Consider the following 24,480-nt stretch of genomic DNA (forward strand, 5'->3'; position numbering starts at 1 on the left):
ATATAAGCCGACATAATGGTAAACCTCCCTAAACAGCTTTTACTTCATCTTGAGGGAGTGGGATGGTCACTGGCAGGTTTCATGCATGGAGTAATGTGATCAATTTTGTGTTACACAAAGGTCATGTTGAGCACAGACTACATAGGGAATTAAAGACCTACAAGAGTTAGGGGGCTATGGTAGCAATCTAGGTGAAAGTTGCAGGATGATAGTGACCAAAACCAGGGCAGTAACAATGGGAAAATAAAAATAAGACCAAATAAATACATAAATAAAGACAGACTTGCAGGCTATTTAAAACAGTGGGAAAAATTGGTAATTCAAGAAGTAATTTGATAAATGAAGTGAGGACAGATGGTTAAATATTTGGAGGAAGACTTAGAGTTCTACTTCAAAACTGCATCAAAATAAACTCCAGATCAATGAAATATTTCCACAGTTTTTAAAGATGAAGTTATGAAACTGTCAGATTTCTGGTCAAAATGACACTTTGATGCACCCCATCTCTTCCAAATTCATCCACCAATTCCATGATCAACCAATATGTACCTTCCCTTACATATATTTTAAACTACCTTATCCCTTTTTTTAAGTTTATTTATTTATTTTGAGAGAGAGAGAGAGAGACAGGAAGAGAAGAATCCCAAGCAGGCTCTGTGCTGTCAGCACAAAGCCCAGCGCGGGGCTTGATCCCACAAACTGTGAGATCATGACCTGAGCCAAAACTAAGAATCAAATGCTTAACCAACTGAGCCAGCCAGGTGCTCCTCTTGTCCTTTCCTTAACATGATAAACTCTAGTTAAATCTAACTTTCTGCCTGTTTGTTATCTGGATAAATCCAATTCTCCACTTACCTCGGCACCCACGCCTCTGCTGTCGATGAGGATGGAGGAATAAAAACACACACACAACTATCACTAACCTCAAGGAGGCCCTTAATGCTACTTGACAATCATTATTGTTCCCAAGCGCATTCAGTCTCCCATTCTTATAGACATTCATACTTTCTTCTAATTTTCAAACTCTGACGACTTCTCCATATCCTCACTCTTAGCTGATGATTTGCATCTTATTTAGCTGAAAAACAGAAGAAACAATCAGAAAAGAATTACTGTCTGCTCCTCCCATCACATCTACTCACCTACCTACACTTGTGTCCATATGCTCTGCCTGTCACCTGTTGCTATGAACAGACTGTGGTCCTAATGAGGACCAATCCTCTGTTGTCCACTAGACCTCACCCCCTCCAGCCTATGTAGGGACCTCAGTACAGCAATTGTCTACTTTCTCTCCGGTATTAGTTTCCCCTCTCTACTGGATCTTACTTACCATTAGGAAGCTATGGCTTTATTTATCCCATATTAAACTTTTTAATGTTTATTTACTTTTGAAGGAGAGAGAGACAGAGCATGAGTCAGGGAGGGGCAGAGAGAGAGGGAGACACAAAATCTGAAGCAGGCTCCAGGCTCCGAGCTGTCAGCACAAAACTTGACACAGGGTTCAAACTCACAAGCCATGAGAGCATGACCTGAGCCAAAGTCAGAGGCTTAACTGACTGAGCACCCAGGCGCCCCTATTTATCCCATCTTAAAAAAAAAATTACTACTAACCTCACTTTTCCCTCCAGTTATCCTTTATTTCTTTCCTTTCCCTTTCAGCAAAAGTCCTTCAAAGAGTAGTCTGCCTGTACTGACTATCTCTAACTTCTCTCCGCCCACTCTTTCTTGAATCCACATTGATCAAGTTTTTGCCCCCTTACCATGTCATTAATTCTCTTGTGAAGATTACCAAAGATTTCCACATGGCTAAATCGAATGGTCAATATCAGTCCTCATCTTGCTTGAACCACTAGCAATGTATGACCCAGCTGATCGATCCCTCCCTCCTTCCTGAGACCCTTTCTTTACTTGACTTCCAACCTGGTTTTCTCTCCACCTTAGTATTTGCTTCTTCTCAGTCTCTTTTGTTGGTTTTTCCTTATCTCCCTGACCTCTGAACGATGAAATATCTCAGTCTTTGGATTTCTTCTCTTCAACGTCTACACTAATTTTGCGGTAGATTGAATTGTGGTTTACAACAATTTGCTCCCTCCCTTCTATGAAGATTGTACATTCACACTTTTGGATTTGTCTTGAAATGCCTCTTCAGTACATAGTATATACATCTTTGTCTCTTCATAGGGCTGGACTATGAGTGAAATGGAATGGAAGCATATGGTGTATGCCACATACAAAAAAAAGCTTTAAATTTAATTGCATTGTTTAGTTTGGCCTCTCTTGCTTCTGCCCTTTGCCATGAGTATGGCATGTGCCAGATAGTGGCTGTTTCTTCAGCTTAGGGCTCAAATTAGAATACTCTTGAATCAGACATTGCTGGCTCACAGCCTAGAGTGGAGCTGTAATCAATCTGTCACCCATATTTAACAAGAGCAAGAAATAAATGTTACTGTAATCCACTGAGATTTAGGAGTTGTTTGTTACAACAACGATGTTGACTAATAAAACTCCCTTTAAATTCTCCTGAATGCCTGGCTCATATGTTCAGTTGCCAATTGGGCATCTCCACTTGAATGTCTGTCTATAAGGCAACTCAAACTTAGCAGGTCCAAAAATGAGCTTCTGATTTTCTCTACCGTATCTGGTCTTCTTGAAGTTTTTTTCATTATTAACTATGAAAAACTCTAACCTTCTAGGATTAAAAAACCCTAAAGTCATCCTTGATTTTTTCACTTTAGCTTATATTCCATGCCCAACTTATTTAGAAATCTTGTTAATTCTACTCTCAAAATAGATCTAGATTTAGGGCACTTGGGTGGCTCAGTCGTGTCCTACTTTTGATTTTGGCTCAGGTCATGATCTCACGGTTTGTGAGTTTGAGTCCTGCACTGGGCTCTGCGCTGACAGTGAAGAGCCTGCTTGGGATTCTCTCTCTCTCCCTCTCTACCCCTCCCCTGTTCACTTTCTATCTGTCTCTCTCAAAATAAATAAATAAACATTAAAAAAAAATCTAGATTCTGAAACTCCACCACCTTTACCGGCACTACTTTAGTCTGCACTATTATCATTTTTGCCTTTTTGCCTGTTTAATCCTATCACCACATCACCCTTGCTTTCTCCATCCATAGTCTCAGGTCCTAAGCATCTCTAGAGAAAGTTCTTCTAGAGTAGAAAAAACAAAAATTAATCAATAGCTACCTTAAAATACTACCCAACCTCAGCTGGGTTACAATTACTCATACGATGTCTTTTAATTTTTTCTAATCACTTTTTACCACCTCAGTATCACCTCGGTGCAAGCCACCATGATCTTTCACCTAGATTATTTTGGAAGCCATTCTATTTACTCCTGCTTTTGGCCTCCACAGTGGGCCTTTTAAAACAGGGCACCTGGCTGGCTTAAGTTGGTAAAGCATACAACTCTTGATCCAGGGATGTGGTTTCAAGTCCCGTGCTGGGTGTATAGATTACTTAAAAGAAATAAAATTTATAAATAAATAAATAAGAAAATAAACAAGTAAAACCATAATTATGTCAGTTTGTGTCACTCCTTTGCTCAAATCTTTACTTTCTTCAAATGGCTTACCACCCTGCCGAGAATAAAAGTCAAGTCCTTGTAATGGTCTACTATATCTTTTTTTTACTTAATCGATTAATTAATTAATCAATTAACTAATTAATTTTTGAGGGGGGAAGAGAGGGAGAGAGAGAGGCCACATGTTAGCGAGGAGAAGAGAGACAGAGAGAGAGAAACGGGGCTCAGCCGAAGCAAGGCTCATGCTCACTCAAAGCAGGGCTCATGCTCACCCAATGTAGGACTCAAACTCAAGAACCATGAGATCATGACTTGAGCTGAAGTCAGATGATTAACCAACTGAGCCACCCAGGCACCTGATCTACAACATCTTTTACATTCTGGACACACACCTTCCTTACCTTACTACTCAAATATCCTCTCTTGTGACTCATTTTTCTCATTCACTTTTGCCATACTGGCCTCCTTGTGCTTTTCCCTGCACAAACCATTTATGCTCTAATGGCAGGGCCCTTGCATTTGTTGTTCTCTTTATCTAAGATGCTCTTCCACCAAGTATCTCTATGGTCTGTTTTCTCACCTTCTTCAGATTTTACTCAAATGTCAGTCTCTCAGTGAAGCCTTCCTTGACCACCCTATTTTAAGTTGCCCTTTCCCAGAATCCCCTAGCCCCCTTCACTGTTTTACTTCTGTCTGTAACATTTATCACAGTGTATGTAAAATCTAATAAATATACCATAAACTTTGCTCATTTATTATTTTTTAAATTAAAAACATTTTTAACGCTTATTTTTGAGAGACTATCTGTCTCTCATGACAGAGCATGAGGGAGGAGGGGCAGAAAGAGGGGGAGATACAGAATCTGAAGCAGGCTCCAGGCTCTGAGCTGTCAGCACAGAGCCAGACACGGGGCTCAAACTCACAAACCGCAAGATCATGGCCTGAGCCAAAGTTGGATGCTTAACTGACTGAGCCACTGACAGGCGTCTCAAACTTTGCTTATTTATTGTGTTTATTAATTCTTTCCCTATTCTAGAATGAATGTCTCATGAACTAAGTTTTTTTGGTCTGCCTTGTTGAGAGCTATACCCTCTCAGCACACTAGGTGCTCAATAAATGTTTGTCAAGAGAATCAGTGTAACTAACAAAGTGTAATACCCAGAGTATATAAAGTGTTCTTAACATGTCGAAGAAAACATAAAACAACCAACTAAAACGTTACCAAGGGGATGAATAATGACCTCACAGAAGAAATACATTAATCAATAAACATAAGAAAAGGGACTCAATCTTAAGTGATTGGTGAATTAAGCAGGATGGGCTATTTTTTCATAATCATCAGATTGCCAAAAATGTTAAAAGCCTCACAATGCTAAGCATTGGCAAGGATGGGAGCATCGGTCACTCTCACACACCTGCTGGTACAACTTTGGAGATCTGAATATCCAGTAAAGACTGGAAATACACATACCCTTTACCCAGCAATTCCAGTCCTAGATATAAACCCAAGAAGTAAGTGCTAACAGGTCTTTTTATGAGCGACATGTAAGACATTGTTCATGTCAGCAATATTAATAATAGCCCTAAACTAGAAACTCAAGTGTCCATTAATAGAAGAATAAATACATAAATTTGACACATGAAAACAATGGAGCATTTTATAGCAATGAAAATGAGTGAACTAGAGCCAAATAAGAACATGAAGACTAGAGTCCTGCCCTACAGAAACCATGAGATAATATTTGTTGTTTGTGAGATAATCTTTACTGTGACCAGCCATGAAGTTTTAGAGTAATGTGACATACAGAAATAAATAAGTAATACAAAAATGGTGGTATTGGTACGGTTTACTAGAATTATGCAAAGGAATTTTTAAAATTATTAATACCTGCACTCTGGTATGCTGGTATGTCTCACAAATCTTCCACAGGACATTAGAGAATATTCTATCATTCAGATGGGTCTGTGGAACAGTTTGAAAATCATCTAGTAGATCTGAAAAGGTTGCTATTTCTTTGTCCTCCCAAAACTCTAATAAAAATGAGAATAAAAAAATTGCAACCATTAGGGCACATGGATGGCTCAGTCAGTTGAGCGTCTGACTCTTGATCTGGGTTCAGGTCATGATCTTACGGTTTGTGGGTTCAAGTGCCTCATAGGGCTCTGTGCTGACAGCATGGAGTCTGTCTGAATTTCCCTCTCTGCCCCTCCCCCACTCACACATGCATGCTCTCTCTCTTAAAAATAAATAATTAAACATTAAAAAATTATAACCATTAAGTACAATAGAATATAAAATGAGGCAATAGTAGATGAGAGATAGCAACAAGATAATAAGTGATGTTTTAGGCCATTAAGTTGGGGTGGTTTTATATATAGCCATAGATAACTATGGCTAACGATGAAAAGCATCATTGGAGATGTAGTAACTTTTGGGTTTTACCTTCTCCATTCTGCAATGTGCCTGCAGAGCAGGGATCCCAGGAGAAGCATTCTGATTCTTGTTACAGAGCTCTAGAGGTCTTAGGTGTATTTTCCTTTATTGCTCTTGCCCTACTGTGGTAAATTTCATGGATCTTCTTGATCAACAACTATTCTAATGCTTCCAGTGTGCAGAGGCTGGCTGGAAAGTTAAAAAAAAATTCAGACTGCTTTGAATCTAGTTTTCAGGATATGAATTAGGGTCCAAATATGAAATGCACTTGCAGTAGATCTGGAAGGTAGAAATTAGGTGGAGGCCATCTTCTTGTTCCTTCAACTGTTGCTGCTGGCCAGCATGGATTCAGAGACAATGACTTTTCCTGCTGCACTGTAGGTCCTAGACTTGAGAATATGGAGCTACAACTGCAGCATGGCAATGGTGGCTTCATGAGTCTTGGAACACAGGCGATGAAGTAGTAGCTTGAGGCAGTGACTGAGTCAGGTTGCTTTTACAGTGGACATGTTTGTAAGCTGAATGTGAAGGAGAAAATACAGCCAGAGAGGGAGAAACTGATGGAGCAAATGTAGTCTGTTTCATAACTCAGCCCCCCCTGAAGGCCTAGCCTAGCCTTCTTCCCAAGCTCTTCCAATGAATTTGGGAGCTCCTTATTAGTTGAATGAAATCTCTCTCTGATGAAAAAAATTTAGATTGGCTTCTGTTTCCTTTCATGAACCATGAGTGATATACTCATTCTAATAGAATAAAGGATGTTTACAATCTGGAAAAGTGCCAAAACTGCTACTAAAATATCTCTCCATGGATTATTTGCTGATTGCAAGTGGAAAAAAAAAATGTAACAGTGGGGAGATCTGGCTATTGCCTCCTTAACCCAGTAATAAATGTTAGCATCACTAAAAGTGGGACAATCAAAAGTAATGTGCCTAAAATGTGATGCAATATAAAATACATAGTACCAGCTACATATATTCCTGACAAAAGTGTTTAACTTGAATCGAAATCACTCTTTATATCTCCTCTCCAGTTTACAGAAAATAAGGGGTAGATGAACATGTTAAATGACACCAAAAAAGAAACAATGAGGTAAGTCCAGAAGGTGGGACAAAGCTCAGGACAATGGGCTCAATGACATAAAAAAGAGGGAGGGGAATACTGTTGAAATCAAAAGAAAATTAAACTATACAACAACCTGAGAAACACATGGTTTTTCTTTGAATCCTGGCTTGAAAAAACGGCTGCAAAACACATTTGTGAAACCATTGGGAGAATATGAATATGGTCTGTTATATAATATGAAGGTATTATTATTAGTTTTGTTAATTATAATAATGATATTGTTTTTAAGAGATGCATTCTATTTAGAATTTTTTTAATGTTTTATTTATTTTTGAGAGAGAGAGAGACAGCATGAGCAGGGGAGGGTCAGAGAGGGAGATACAGAATCTGAAACAGTCTCCAGGCTCTGAGCTGGCTGTCAGCACAGAGCCCAACATGGAGCGCGAACCCACAAACCATAAGATCATGACCTGAGCCGAAGTTGGATGCTTAACTGACTGAGCCACCCAGGTGCCCCTTAAGAGATGCATTCTAAAGTATTTAGGAGTGACATGTAGTGATGTCTAAAATTTAATTTAAAATATTTCATGAAAAGAAAGATGAGGAAGAAATAACCAATCGTTTAACCTAGGTGGGTGCAAGTATTGGTAGCTGTTATGGTATACTACTTTTATTTTTCTTTTCTTTTTTTTTTAAAGGTTTTATTTTTAAAACGATCTTTACACCCAACACATGGCTCAAACTTACAACCCCGAGATCAAGAGCTGCATCCTCTACCAACTGAGCCAGCCAGGTGTCCCCTCTACTTTTCTTTATATTTGAAAATTATTGTAAAACTAAAAATAAACTTAGTGGTAGAAATAAAGAAAGTGATGAAGTAGTAGCTTGAGACAGTGGCTTGAGTCAAGGTTGCTTTTACGGTGGATATAAGCTGATGATGAAGGAGAAAATACAGACAGAGAAAGGAATTGATGGAGCAAAGTTAAGAAGTAGGATAAAATGGATTGTGAGGATATGTGAAGAGTTTAGACCCAGAAAGGAAGATCACACCCATTTCTCTGAGATAGGACAAAAAATAATGAATGAAGAGATGAGAGTGTTCTAGAGTGGAGACAGCCAAACAGAATAGCCTTTCCCTAGAGGAAGGCTAAGGATAGCCCAAGGATAGTAATGGTAGGTTTGGAGACTTGAGGAGAATGAGAAAGTTATGGAAATGATGCTGGATAAATTCTGTAGGATGGACTTCTTTTTTTTTTAATTTTTATTTTTTACATTTTTTATTTATTTTTGAGAGACAGAGTGAGACAGAGTGTGAACTGGGGAGGGGCAGAGAGAGAAGGAGACACAGAATTTGAAACAGACTCCAGGCTCTGAGCAAGCATTCAGCACAGAGCCTGATACAGAGCTCAAACCCATGAACTGTGAGATCATGACCTAAGCCCAAATCGGATGCTCAACCGACTGAGCCACTCAGGCTCCCCTGTAGGGATGCATTTCTGAAGAGAGGTGTCACGCAAATGAAGTTAGAGAGCATTCATTTTTAATGAAACAAATCAGCTGATTTTAGGATCTCCTTCAGGCATGCTCATCAACCTGGGAATGGAAGAAAAAGCAGAGAAGACCATATTTGCCCCAAAGCGGAGGAAGGGAAAGTGTGACAATCCCAAAAATCAAATAGGTGAATGTGGGTGTTTCTAGGTTTTTAGTAAGGCCACCCATAACTAACTGCTTATTGGAAGCTCCCTGTATGGAGCTTTGAGAAAGACTGGAGTAGTATTAACACACTAGGACAAGAAAGGCTAAAAGGGACAGGAAGTCATGTTTGCTGTGAAGGATGGTATAACAGGAGTGAAGATGTGGGACAAGTAGAGGGAATGAAAAGTTGTAGACAAGCTAGGAAGGACAGAGGGTGAAAGTTTGGAGAATATAAAGCTCCAAGTGGTGTTGAGGTTCCAGGTAAGGCCACACAGATGTGTAACTGCAGTAGAAACTAGTTGGCAAAGTTATTAGATGAAAATGAACATGGATGGGCAGGTGCCTGGCTGGCTCAGTTGGTTGAACGTCTGACTCTTGGTTTTGGCTCAGGTCATGACCTTGCAGATTGTAGGATCAAGCTCTGAGTCAGGCTTGGAGCCTGCTTGGGATTCTTTCTCTCTCACTGTCTCTCTGCTCCTCCTCCACTTGGAACATGCACACACACATGCTCTCTCCCTCTCTCAAAATAATTAGGTGAACTTAAAAAAAAATGAACATGGACATAGTCCACAGTGCCTAAGAGCCCCTGAAGATCCCTACTCCTGTTACTCACACACTTGTAGAATCCTTTCCCTTTGATTGGACCTTTGACTTACTTTTAACAAATAAAATAAGGCAAAAATAATGGGCTGTCACTTCTCAGATTAGGTTACAAAAAGACTCTGGCTTCCATCTTACCTGCCCTCTCTTGCCTTTTCACTCATTTGTTCCGTATGATGCCAGCTGCCATGTTGTAAGCTGTGCAGTGGAGACCAACCAGGCAAGGGACTCAGGAAGGCCTCTCTCCAGCAGCCCATGAAGACATGAGTCCCAACAACAACAAGACATGAGTGAGCTCGGAGTGACTCCTCCCCAGCCAAGCATTAGAGGACTGAAGCCCAGCTTCACTGCAGTCCGTGCTCAGAGCCTGAGCAGAGGGTCCAGATAAGTCTTGCCCAGATTCCCCATGCACAGAGACCGTAAGATAATAAGTGATGTTTTAGGCCATTAAGTTGGGGTGGTTTTACACACAGCCATAGGTAACTAATACAATGGATGTTGATGGCTTGAGAATGACAGGAGACAAGATGGAGAAGAAAACTATGGAGCCAGGGGCAGCCATCGTAACAATTTAAAGTAGAGCTTCATCAGTGTTAGTGAGCATACACATCACTTGTGGGTCATGTTAGAATTCAGACTCTGATTTAGTATTTTGGGGGCCTGAGGTGGGTAAAAGGGGGAGTTAGGAGAATTCAAATCAATATGCTTGTGGAAGGGATCGAACTGTTTACTGACATAAGGACATAGGCTGAGGCATATATAAGCCAGGACCTAAGGTGAGAACAGGGAATATTACTGGAAGGATCAGATAAGCAGATCAGTCTGGGTGAAAGCATAAAGTACTAAGTATTGCCTAAGACTGACTTTAAGGGCTCCCCATGGTATAATGTTAGGACAGATCTCTCACAGTTAGAGAATAGGATTCTCTCTCTCTCTCTCTTTCTGTCACTTAATATTTGTCTACATCTAGTAAATAAAAAATGTTGTAGAAAGGCCATTAGGTTAGATTGAAAAATAACTCATTTATTCATTCATTTAGCGACGCTGACCTGAGCACTTATTATGTACTAGGCATTGAGGAAACAAAGTAGATGAAAGAGTCCCTGTCCCAGTGATGAAAACAGCAGGGGAGACAGACACATCAAGGATTACCAGAATACAAGGTGGCTGGTGTTATAATAGATGTATGAAAGTTACCATAGCCTGACAGGGTAAGGAATTCATTTTTCCCAAGAACCCAGAGGTAGGAGAAGCTTCAAAGAATAGGTGAGGTGTGAGCTGGGCAATGACAGGAGTATACACAAAGGAAATCAAAGAATTCTAAGTAGATCGATTTATAGATGAGTCTCTCTCAGAACCCTTCCTTGTACCAGTAGCTTATGCTCAGGCAGCAACAGACTTCTAATCTTTGTTTGGTTTCATTTGTGGGAAGAGAATTTGCAAACCGGCCAACATAAACATTACCCCACTTGGCTGCTATATTTCTCATTGTAAATGATAAAATTGATTTTCTGATACAAATTAGACTCCCATCAGTTTGGGATGCAAGAGCCAGTTTTTCTCAGGGCCTGAGCAAGTCAGGATAAGCCAAGACTGAATGATCCAGATTTACAAGGACAGAAAACCCAGAGAATCTTGAAGGGCACCATCTTTTCTGGTTCTTTTCTGACCTACCAGCCACTCCTCATCTGCACACAGGGAATGATAAACCTAAAGAGGACTCAAGTGATGCTACCTTTGTTTACTGAAAGCTACAAAAGGCAAATACCGTAAGATTTAGGGTTGGGATAAGAGCCTTGGAAGAGATCTAGAGCAAGAGATCTAATGAACACATTTGAGCAGAGACTGAATTTGGGGTCCTGCAGTCGTCTGTGTGCATTAACAGCAAGCCTTCAGCGCCATGCTTTTATGCTCTCCACCACAGCGAATACCATTAAAGAGAAGAGAGCTTGGTGAACTGTTTCTGGAGTCTCTTTGAAACCATACATAAGGTCAGTTTGACATCACACGCTAATGTTCTGCTTGATCAAGTCAGACCAGTTTTTCTCTGTTAATAGGGCAGTTCTTTCTCCGCTCTGATTTCCCACTGGCCTTGAACTGCTTTGGCAACAGCGACTGATGTAACCACAGGCCAAGTGTGCATGTGCGTGTATGAGCACACTCAGTCAAGCCGCTGGAGGCGGCCGTGCCCCGCCCCCCCATTCTGGCTGGAACTGACTCAAACACTGACATCCCAACATAAAACTGTCACTGTGTCTTTAGCCCACCCTCTTGTGTTGAAGTCTTAAAGTTTTAAGTTCCATGTCTCTTTTACTCTGCACAATATATAATCCGATGTGAGAGTCCTCAGAAGAAGATTCCAAAGGCATTATTCTCCCCGCTGAGATTTTTATGCCACACTTAAACAGGAGATCTGATTCACATACCATGTCAAACGTTTTGTTGCTTTTTGTTACTGCCTAGTCTTTGTCAGTACGCACATGCAGATTTTTACAGAGTTGAAATCCGGGTGTTCATTATCCTATTTATTCAGTGGATTTCACATTTGCCACCTTTAGACACAGACACTTAGACACACACTGGTGCCTCAGGGTATTCCAGATTCTTATCATTTAAAGTAGGTACAGAGTATTCCTGGGTATTGAGAGAACAGGATTGGCTTAGCCCTGCCCTTTATTATTGGGTTTTGGTTTGTTTCCAGTTTTTAATGTTGTGAATAAAGCTGCTATGTACATCCTTGTACAAATTGCCCTTTTTTTCTTTAGGTTATTAACTTGGAACATATTCCCCCAAGGAAGGAACCAATGGGTAAACAGTGAGGAGTCACTGAGGGATTAGAAGCAGAAGGAGGGCATGCCAAATTTTCATCTTTTTTTAATGTTTATTTATTTTTGAGAGCGAGGGAGAGAAGACACGAGAGGTAGGGGCAGAGACAGAGGGAAACAGAGGATCCATGGCAGGCTCTGTGCTGACAGCAGAGAACCCGATGCGGGGCTCAAACTCATGAACCATGAGATCATGACCTGGACCAAAGTTGACAGTTAACCCACTGAGCCACCCAGGCGCCACAGATTTTCATCTTTAAAATATCTGTCTAGTGAGGGTAACACCTACTACAGTGTTACGTGAACAGAGAATGGGGCCACGAAGGTGAAAGAATGAAGAAATGATGCAGACACAGATAATTACACTCAGGGTTTTCTCAGGAAGGATGCCTATCCAAGCCTGAAGACCATCAGTGAAATTTTAAAAAAAAATTTTTTTTAAGGTTTTTATTTATTTCTAGGAGAGAGAGAGAGAGACAGCGTGAGCAGGGGAGGGTCAGAGAGAGAGGGAGTCACAGACTGAAAGAGGCTCCAGGCTCTGAGCTGGCAGTCAGCACAGAGCCCGATGCGGGGCCCGAACCCACGAACCGCGAGATCATGACCTGAGCGAAAGTCGGACGCTTAACAGACTAAGCCACCCAGGCGCCCCGACCATCAGTGAATTTAATCACACAATCACACACTCAGAAAGTGTTCCTTTGGGTTTTTACTTTACTGAGGACAATGCAGTGCCACGAGAAGCGGCGGACCCCAAGCCACAACCATTAAAAACAGACCTGCTCTTTGTCTCCTGGGTAAGTCCCTGTTTCAGGAACCCAAACCGACCTGAGAGGCAGGAAAGTGGCCTCTTCTGATGCATGACAGCTTCTGTGACCCGATAAAGACACAGGAGACGTTATCTAGTCTAGACACTGGCTTAGGGGACAGCTCCTCACATTTCTCTTCTCTCTTTTCATTTTATCCATTGGAATCCTCTTATTATGTGGAAATCCTGGTTTTGCTTCTCTTTCTGCTCTGAAGCACTCAGAATGCCCTGGCTCCACGACCTCTGGGCTCTGTTTTCTTTCTTGATGGTCTCTTCTGGCCTTGGTGGCTCTGAGGTCAGGTGTTCTATGGTTCTGTCCACTCTCTGGATGGCAAGGCCTGGTCTGGCTCCAACCTACGTGTCTTGTTGCCTTAGTAATCCTCACACCATGAACCCCTGGCTCTCTAGGGAAATCTGCCTAAGTGTGGCATCAGAATCACCTGAAAACATGCTAACGTGCAGTTTCCTGGCTACAGGCCTGCAGGATCAGAATCTCAGGAGTGAAGCCCGAAGAAGCTGGGTTGTCATTGTTGTCTTAATAAAAGGCAAACATGTTGTCAATGTACATGATCACTATGTCCCTGCAAATCCCTTTACTCTTTACCTTCCCAGTCCTTACCTCTTATTCTCCAGGGTCCTGCTTTCTAAAACAGGCCAAAACAGTCACATCAGAGTCACATCAAAAACAACAGGATCAAATGATAAGATTGGCATCAGAGAGATGCACAAGGAAGACCTCTTCAATCCCACTGATTCTCAAATCTACCTGATCTGCAATAACCTAATCTATGCCATGAAGGCTGATGCTAAAAGTGACATTAGAAGACCATCATAGGTTGAACGGTGCCTCCCCCCCCGACCCCAAGTTCACATGCTAAAGTCCTAACTGCCAATATCTCAGATTGTGACCTTATTTAGAAATAGGGTGCTTACAGGGGCGCCTGAGTGGCTTAGTCGGTTAAGCGTCCGACTTTCGCTTAGGTCATGATCTCGCGGTTCGTGGGTTCGAGCCCCGCGTCGGGCTCTGTGCTGACTGCCAGCTCGGAGCCTGGAGCCTGTTTCAGTCTGTGACTCCCTCTCTCTCTGACCCTCCCCTGCTCACGCTGTCTCTCTCTCTCTCTCCTAGAAATAAATAAAAAAACATTTAAAAAATCTTAAAAAAAAAAAGAAATAGGGTGCTTACAGAGGTGGTTATGTAAGATGAGGTGACACTGGAGTACGGTAAACCTCTAATCCAATAGGACTGGTGTCTATAAAAAGGGGAAATTTAGACACAAACAGACAAGCACACAGGGAGAATACCATGTAAACATGAAGGTAAAGATTGAAGTGATGCCTCTAGGAGGTAAGAATGCCTGAGACTGCCAACAAATCACCAGATACCAGAAGAGAATAATGGACAGAATCTCTCTTCCAGCCTTGGGAGGAACCCACACCGCCAACATCTTGATTTCTTTCTTGTAGCTTCCAGAACTGTAAGACAATAAACTTCTGCAGTTAAACCACTCGCTTTGTGGTACTTTATTATGGGGGCCCTTTGCAAAGGAACACAGAGACCTTGGTTACATTCCTGGCTTGGTTGTGGGGACTTTATCACTCTAGCTCCTCTGAGCTGTGCCATGTCATCAGAAAGACAGAAACTATGTTGTGTTCAACAAGGAGATCTGTGTCACGCACCTGTAGAGCACTGACTGTTCGTGAGATGAGTATTCACTGAATGGCCAAAGGGGAAACGCTTTGGGAAGACCATAAAAGAATTCCTTGACAACCAAGAATTATCTTTATTACATAAAGACAGCACCAGATATGTAGATGCCTTCAGTTACCCAAATGTGCAGTTGTCCCCTCCAAAATGTTCTCCTGGCCGGAGCCCAACCCTCTGCTTGTATCACAAATTGCATCCCTTCTCACCAGTCAAGAACATTATCCTGCATTCTCCCCTTTCCTGATTACTCCTTCTTGATCTCCTTTGAGAGATCTCCTGAATCCTTTTTTTCTCCCAACTCATTAAAGTTGGTGTGCTCAAAGGCTCAGTCCCTGGACCTCTGCTCTATCCACACTCACTTCCTTAGTGATCTCATTCAGACTTTGGCTTTAGATTTAGTTACCATCTCTATGCCAACAACTCCCACATTTCAAACTCCAGCCCAGAATTTTCCCCTGACTTCCAGGTTGTATATCCAACAACTTGCCCCACCTGCAGACTTCTCCTTTGTGATGGTCATGGGTATCTAACTTAGCATTTTTTTTTTTTCTCTTTCTTACACATCATATCCAACCCATAGCAACTCCAACTGGCTCTACCCTCAAATGCTGCCTGAAATCGGACAACTTCTCACCACCTCCACTATTACAACCTAGTCTATGCCACCCTTGTCTCTCTTCTTGATTAATGAAGTTGTGTTCTGATTTCCTCCTTTCCAGTCTTGCTCTCATACAGACAGTTCGCAACACAACAGTCAAAGCAATCTGGTTATAACATAAGAGAAAACATGCCCCTCGTTTGCTCTAAACTCTCTAATAGACTCCCATCTCACTCAGAATAAAAATCCTGTAGTATAAAAGTAGAAGTCCCTACAGTGGCCTACAGGCCCACACGTGATCAGGTCCTTGTTACTCTCCTCATCTTCCACTGTCCACCCCCACTCCCCACTGCTCCAGCCACCCTGGCTTCCTGACATTCTCCAAACAGACCAAGCACACTCCTGTGCTGCCATTTCCTTTATCTGGTGTGATCTTTCCCCACATGCTCACTTGGTCAATCATTTCAACTCTTTCAAGTCTTTGCTCAAATATTACCTTCTCAATAAGGCCTACCCTGACTATTCTATTTAAAATTGCAACCAGCCCCTAATAGTTTCAGTTCCTCTTATTCTGCTCTTTCTTTTTCCATAATACCAATAGCCTCCTAGCATACACTATATAAGTTATTCATTTTGTCTGTTTCTAACTATCTTTCTTTCTGCACTAGAATCCAAGTCCCAGGAGGACATGGATCTTTGTTTTGCTCATTGATTTATTTCAATCTTCAAGAACAGTGCCTATCACATAGTAGGCACCCAATACATATTTGTCAGAATGAATAAGCAAAAGATTAATAAGAATTTATATTTTTCTTTAAAAAGGATTTGTCTTATTTTTTGGTGCAAATTCTCATCCTGAATTGAAAGCTAAAGGACTCATCTGTCAAGTTCCCAGTGAGCGGTTTGGCAATTATATCAACTACAGGCAGGTCCTCTTAGGTCGATAGACACCTGAGGCTATTTATTTTATTGGTAAAAACTTGGTGTGAGAGCATTTTGGTCCAGTTCACGAAAACAGCAGTGTTCTAACCAACAGCTCCAATAAATCTTACACATTCTTGAGCCCATAAGTCCTGGCCTCTCGCCTCTCTACACATCCATTCATCCAACTAAGAAGAACCTCTTGTTGGAGCACACAGGAGCACTTGATTAGTAAGAGCAATGGGAAGGAACACAATCTTCTTCCTTTTCTACTCTGCGGACAAAACGTTAGAGCAAGCAGGTCTTTGCCCAGTACATACAGAATGTGATGAGAAGTATTTTGCATCTCTTTCCACATGTACTGGATGGCTTGTCCAATGTCCAGAGACAGGTAAGGTTAATACATGGAGCCGTACACTGGTACAGTCTCATTCCAAGGCAAGTTGTGTTTACCTCTGGGATTGTCAGTTACTGCATGGCCATCAAAGTCCATAGAGATAGTAGGCTGAGAGATGATTCATCCAAAAGAGTGTGTTTCCCATCATTTTCCAATTCCAATCTTTCTCTATATACTTGCTTGTTCTTTGCTCCAACTACTACACTAACAGTTTCGTGTAGCTGGAACTATGGCTTGTTAATTCATGAACTCTGAAGCCAGATTGCATGGATCGAGTCCCAGGACTAGCACACATCAGCTGTATGAACTTGGACAAGTTATTTAACCAATCTGTTGCCTTGATTTTCCAGACTGTTAAATGAGCATAATACTACTACCTGCCTCATCAGATTGTTGTAAGGATGAAGTGAATTAATGTATATATAAATCACTTAGCACAACATCTGGCACATAGAAAGTTATGAATATATATAATATCTATATATTCATGTGTATGTATGTATGTGTATATGTGTGGATGTGTCCTCATTTATGTAATTAGAAGCACTTTGCTTCTTAGTAAGGGAACAGAAATTATCCAAGATTATCTTTCAGCGTAACCCCTGCATTATAATCATGAATGAACCAGCTGTTTGCTGAAAAGATTCTAACAAGATGTTAGGGAGAAGGATTAAAGCCTAACCCTCAATGTGATTATATTTGGAGATAGGGCTTTTAGGAGTTAATAAGATTAAATGAAGTTGTAAGGTTGGGATCCTATATGAAGAGCAAGAGAGGGGCTCCTGGGTTGCTCAGTCAGTTGATCATCCAACTCTTGATTTCGGCTTAGGTAGTAATCTCAGGGTCGTGAGATCAAGTCCCGCATCTTGCTCTGAGCGGGCAGCATGGAGTCTGCTTGGGATTCTCTCTCTTTATCTCTGTCCCTCTCTCCTCCTCACACTCTTTTTCTCTATAAAATTAAAATAAAAGTAGTGTGCACCCACTGAGGAAAGACCATATGAGGACACAGCAAGAAGGCAGCCATCTGCAAGCCAGGAAGAGAGGTCTCATGAAGAATTGAATTGGCCAGCACCTTGATCTTAGATTTCCAATCCTTCAGAAGTGTTAGAAATAAATTTTTGTTGTTTAAGCCACCCAATCTACAGTATTTTATTATGGCATCCTGAACAGACTAAGACAAGGCGCATGCCCAGATGATCCCTGATAAAGGGGGTTTGTTGCTGGGATTCATGAAGTTACATGGGGTGTCCTCCATTTCGTGGCAGCCATTCTTGGTCACATAGCTTCCTAGACAGGAATATATATAGGCACATGGAGTAATGAAACAAAGGCTCAGCATGGATTGGGATATTGCCTACTAGTTGTTCAGTTAGTATTTGTATTTCCTGGTTGAGTTGATTTGTCACTGTCCAATACAGAGTGAGTCCTCTTGGGCAGCTTGACACACCAAGCTCTTCTTGGCTTCCTTCTAACTCTCTCATTCCCATGAAACTTTGATTCCCACTGAGTGTGACTGGAGTAGTAGCAACAGTGGTTTCATATCGTAAGAAATATAAAAACTGTATACAGAACAAACCACTAGAGACCTATTTCCCAGAAAGCGGCTATGGGACTAGAAGACACTTAAGAGTTTCAAGGGTCTCCCCCTAGTGTAGAGTCTAGCTCTTTCCATGACAACAAAGCTTGAGAACAGCAATTTTGAGGTAAACTGTCCTATACTACTCCTTGTATTAGTTTTCTAGGGCTGCTGTAATGAAGTACCGCAAACTGGGCAGCTTAAAACAACATAATTTATTCTCTCACTGTTCTGGAAGCCAGAAGCCCAAAATGAAGGTGTCCTCAGAGCCATGCTCTCTTTGAAGGATCTAAGGAAGAATTTTTTCTTGGCTTTCAAACTTCTGGTGTCCCCAAGTGTTCCTTGGCCTGTGTCAGCATAACTCCAATTTCTGTTTACCTTCACCTTCTTATGGCCTTCTCTGCGTGCATTTCTTGTATTCCTTTCTATTCTTTTTTTTTAAATGTTTATTTATTTTTGAGAGAGAGAGAGAGACGGAGTGCAAGCAGGGGAGGGGCAGAGAGAGAGGGAGACACAATCAGAAGCAGGCTCCAGGCTCCAACTTGTCAGCACAGAGCCCAGCTCGGGGCTCAAACTCATGAACCGTGAGATCATGACCTGAGCCAAAGTCAGACACTTAACTGACTGAGCCACCCAGGCGTCCCTATCCCTTTCTATTCTAATAAGAACAACAGTCACTGGATTCAAACCCATTTGAATCTAGTATAACCTCATCATGCCTACATTCTGCAAAAATCATATTTCCAAATAAGGTTACATTCTGAAGTTCTGAGTAGACATGAATTTTGGGTGGTGATGGTGGGGACACTATTGAACCCACTAAATTGCTTTAGTTAAGATTCGTTAGTTGGGGGGACCTGGGTGGCTCAGTCAGTTAAGCATCCGGCTTCGGCTCAGGTCATGATCTTGTGGTTCGTGGGTTTGAGACCNAGGGGTATCTTACAGAATCCCAGGCCAATAAAACAGTGAGGCCTCAAGAGGAAGAACCCAGAACTGTGCAGCTATCCAAAGTATTAATACTCTCTCTCTCTTACTCTTATCGCAGTTTCCCCTTGCCTCTCAGCTTAGCCCTCTTTCTAGACTGGCTTTTCTCCATCTACATGCCCTCAGCAGGCAGCAGATGACCAACCCACTACTCCAGAATTTACATTTCAGTGCAAATTGGACAGACTTGGTCCCAATTCTAAATTTCTCAGGAGAGCCTGATTGACCCATCTAGGATTAGTTGTACAATTCTGGTCCAATCAATTGTGGGTAGGTGGGTGGAGTGATGTAGTAAACCCAACTGGGGGATGGGAAGGCAACCCTCAGGGAATGATGAGTCACTGTGAGCTGGGTGGGTAACCCAGAAAAGGTCTACATGTGTCTTGTGTTTTACAGCACTACACAGAGAACAAAATGTTTTTGTGTATAATCTCATTTGGTTTGTGCAAGTAGGCATAATTGGCCTTTTGCCTATTTTACAGATGTAGAAACAGACTCAGAGAGATGAGATAACTAACCCATAAAGATGGTCACTGTCAGAGACCAGACACAATGTTATGCCTGCTGACTCCTGGCCTGACGCTTTCATCTCAACACGCAACACAGAAATTTAACAGCCTTGTAGCTTGTATGGCAACCGAAAGCCACTTATGCATAGTCTTATTATCCAAGTTTACAAATGTACCTTCAAAAATAACATTTAGTGGCTTGAAGATTATAGCCATTCTACCCTAGTCCAACTCTTCCAGTTCTTCCCACCTCTCATTTCCCTTCTTTCCTGTTCCACCCCCCTCAAAACTATTCTCCCAGAATGTCTTCACTAGGATTTAATACACAAAAAGAGAAAAGCAAATCATTTTCCTTTTCACATTTGAACCCAAACCCTCCTCCTTTGCATTTTATTATTTCCCTCTATTTCTCGCATCCAATCCATTCACCGTGTTTGGGGAAATGGGGGCTATTTGGGGCTTTGCGGTCCTTTTATTCATTTCTTACATTTTCTCTGATGCTGGCTCCTCATTTTATCACTCACTAAATTCCCCAGTCCTGGGGTCTCTTACTAAATTATTTTGCCTTCTGTTTACTGAAACTCCATTAATTACCCGGGCCTTGTTCAATCCCCTTGAACTTTCTGTCTCTATTTTATATTCTGCTTCTTTCCATTATCTCGGGGAAAAATCAATCCTCTCCTCTTTAGAGATAGAAGTTTTCTCTCCTAAAGCTGCCTAGAACCATTAGCCTCACATGAATCCTTCTTTCTAACAATTCTCTTTAGCGTTCATTTTTAGCTTCTCATTTTCCCCCTAGGGAACTATAACACCAATCCAAAGTTTTGATTGGCCTTGCTGCCCCGTTCTGTCTTTGCAACCATACTTCTTGCATAAACAGTCTCCAGCCACTACCTTCAGGTTCTGCTCTTCATTCCTTCCCTTTTTTCAGTCTTGTGTCCCTGTCCCTCTCCATCACTATGTTGAAACTGTACTTTTAAAAAACGTCTTCCATTTCTCTCCTTACTTAGTTCATGCTTTCATTTAAATAATCAAACATAGTAATAAGAGTTGCTTTAACATTCTTGTCTGCTAATTCTATCCATCTTTATCATTTCTTGGTCCTTTTGGTGATTTTTCTTCTGGTTATAGATTACATGTTACTGCTTCTTGGCACATTTAGTAATTTTCATTGAATGCTGAACATTGTTTAAAATTGTTGAGTGTCTGGATTTTGTTGTCTTCCTTTAAAGACTGTTGTGTTTTGTTATAGTAGGAAATAAAGGTGCTTGGTCCCTTGGGTGCTTGTTTTTAAGCCTTTTTAGGGTGAACATAAAGTAGCCTCTATTATTATTTTTTTAATGTTTATTTATTTTTGAGAGAGAGACAGAATGTGAGCAGCAGAGAGGCAGAGAGAAGAGACACAGAATCCGAAGCAGGCTCCAGGCATTAACATAGAGACAGACACGAACGAGGCTTGAACCCACCAACTGTGAGATCATGACCTGAGCCAAAGTCGGATGCTTAACTGACTGAGCCACCCAGGCACCACTGTAGCCTTTATTCTAGGAATAATTTAGTAACATTACTAAAGCATGGCCTCTCTGGGTTTTCTGTAGAACACTCCTAAGAGAGCAGCCACAGCCCTTGTAAGCTCAGGAACAGTTCAGTTCACAGCTCTCCAACCTCTCTTTACTCAAATTATGGAGTTTTACTGTATTCAGCAAAGACTCAAAATAAGCCCATACGGACTTCTGGAACTCTTTTTCTAGGTAGTTAGCTTCCTTCTTTCTGCAACCCTGCCCTACAAGCTTTCAGCAGCCTCAGCCCTCCTGAATTCTGACCTTTGTCTCTTCGACTCAAAATTATTGTGTTTTACATGGAATCCACTTTCCTACTCCATAGCCAGGTAGGTGCCCCAAGGCGGAAAGCCATGGCCATCTGAAGGCTACCTTCTCCAAGGGATCACATTCCCACACTATCTGTTGTCCAAAGTCTGAAAACAGTTGTTTCCTATATTTTGTCCAGTTTCTAGTTGTTTAAAGTTACTCCCAGTTCCAATTATTCAATCACGGCCAGAAGCTGGAGTGTCTGAAACTGCTCTTTTGAAGAACACCAGTGACTGCTTCTAAGTAATTCCAAAGGCGTTTCCTTATTCCTTTTGTTGTGGTAGCAACATTTGGGTCACTGCCTTCTTAAGATTCTCCTCCCTTAGACCATCCTACCTCCCTTTCCATTCCTTCCCTATTCGTTATTATCTACTCTTCACCAGAGGGCCTGGTGATTAGGCAAGCACAATTATAAACCAGGTCACAGCTGATGTTAGCAATTTCTAGTTTGATCAGGGAACATAGCTGCAAGTATCTAGGCAGTGGTCTCTAGACTAAATCACCAGTTAGCATTTAACAAACATTTGCTGATTGATTTGGGGCCCTCTTTACCTTCATCCATTAATGGGATGGTTAAGAACCGACTGTGTTAAATATGTACATCCTTCAGTATTAATGCTATTATTTTCCAATCTCAATTGGGAAACATATGCTTGAATAATTTGAGATTCAAATGATCAAGAAGGTAATCTTTGCTAGATTTGTTTTTTTGTTTTTTAAATCTTGAACATTTATTTATTATTGAGAGACAGAGGGACACAGAGCACGAGCAGGAGAGGGGAAGACACAGAATCTGAAGCAGGGTCCAGGCTCCAAGCTGTCAGCACAGAGCCCGATGAGGGGCTCGAACTCACACAAAGTGTAAGAACATGACCTGAGCTGAAGTTGGAGCTCAACCGACTAAGCCACCTAGGCACCCCTAGATTTCTTGTTTTATTTTATTTTGTTTTTGATATGTCCCTTTCAACTTGTACAATTCCTCTGTTGGTTCTTCCCAGACCAGACCTAATACTTCATTCTTTTTTCCTTTGTATATGTGTTTCTGTCATGGGTAGCTTAGCAGTAAGCTAAAATTTTCAGATTTTGTTTCTTATTTCAGATAAAACTATGTAGATTAATATCTTTATTGTAAATTATGTTTTTCATTTACCTTGGCTAATGATTCCAGACCCCTACAGTTAGAGTCATGCATAAATTCAGCACGATTATGCTGCCACAGAGACTGAAGCCTCATTTTTCCCCTGAGGACATTTCCATTAATTATATATGACTCCTACATGTATTCAGTATGAAACAAATTTAACTGCATCAAAAAGATGTCTGTGATAAACAGAAGAATGATTAAAAATATAGTATTCCACATCTGTTAAAAGAAAATAACTCAGATACTCTGATCACTTGCCGTAGCTTTTACTGATATTAGATGACATTATGATAACCAAACATTAAGCAAAAGTTAATTATGTATCTTTCAATTATTCTTCAAACTGTCTTTCAAGAAACTTGTCAACACAAGCTTGATGCCTTGAGAAATAATGCCACTTTAAAGGAGTCATTATCAAGTTCAAACTGACAAGTCAGTATTTAAAATCAAGGACAATTAAATATTTGCTTATCACAGGCATTAATCTGCTGCCCTTTAGACCTTGTTTCACCTTGTTTAAGAATGTTTCAAAAAAAAATGTTTCAAAAATAGACTCATTTTTAAGAACTGCCCCCTCATGGATAATGGTTTACTTAAAAAGAGTTTTTTAAAATACTGTGCTGTTTGGCATCCCTGGCTACCTATGTTTGAAGAATTTAAACTGAGGTGGCATCCACAAATATACAATATATTTCAAAAACACAATAAGAAAATTGATACTGAATAACAGAATCTTTGTCTTAGCCTAAAAAACAATGGTTGAGGCAAGGGTATATGCTAATATAACTGGAAAGAAGGAGATACAATCCCAGAACATCAAAAGTGAGTAAAAAGGAAGCCAATCTAGGATGGAGAAATAGTAAACACAAAGTGGCTCATGGCTATGGCTTCATGAGAAAACATGGCAAGTTACTTGGCCACGCCATATGGAATCATGGTGCCCAGAGTGGTCCATCAAGGAGGAAGGGAGTGGAGTTGATGTGCTAGCTCCTCTTCGCCTCCTGTCTTTCTTGGGTCAGAGTAGACCTCACAGGGTGACAAGTCCTGTGCACTCTTGGGCTGTGTAACACAAGACCCCTCCAGGCAGCCACCAGGTAAGCCATAGCCAGAGAGAGGCAGAGGTGCTGCCTCTGAGTCTGGAAGCAGTGGGAGGAGCCACAGGCTCCATGAGTCAGGTTGAGCTGGCTTGAGACTCCTGGTTCCACTGCAGCTTTTATCGTGTGGGTGTGATGGAGGCCACGCCTGAGGTGCTCCTCACACCAGGAGAGAGAAACATCATGAGGGCTCTCTATTAGTGAGCAGCCTGAAGGTCAGTGAGGCAAATCTGGGGAAACATGTAAAATAGATCCAATATTCTCTTTATTGTTATTCAGGGCCTCCATCTTAATGCTCCATTTAAAACACTTTTTTTTTTGGGGGGGGCGCCTGGGTGGCTTAGTCGGTTAAGCGTCCGACTTTCGCTTCGGTCATGATCTCGCGGTTCGTGGGTTCGAGCCCCGCGTCGGGCTCTGTGCTGACTGCCAGCTCAGAGCCTGGAGCCTGTTTCAGTCTGTGACTTCCTCTCTCTCTGACCCTCCCCTGCTCACGCTGTCTCTCTCTCTCTCCTAGAAATTAAAAAAAAATAAATAAATAAAACACTTTTTTTTTGAGCACCTACTATTTGCCAGCCTTTGCACCAGGGGCACACAGATAAAGAAAACAAGACCCCTGGCCTCATAATCAACTAGTAGTTTATTTTATTTTTAATTTTTTAAATGTTTATTTATTTTTGAGAGAGAGAGAGTGAGCAGGGGAGGGCAGGGAGAGAGAGGGAGATACAGGCTCC

Source organism: Crocuta crocuta, unplaced genomic scaffold (genome assembly GCF_008692635.1).
Source record: "Crocuta crocuta isolate KB4526 unplaced genomic scaffold, BGI_CrCroc_1.0 scaffold97, whole genome shotgun sequence".
NCBI lineage: Eukaryota > Metazoa > Chordata > Mammalia > Carnivora > Hyaenidae > Crocuta > Crocuta crocuta.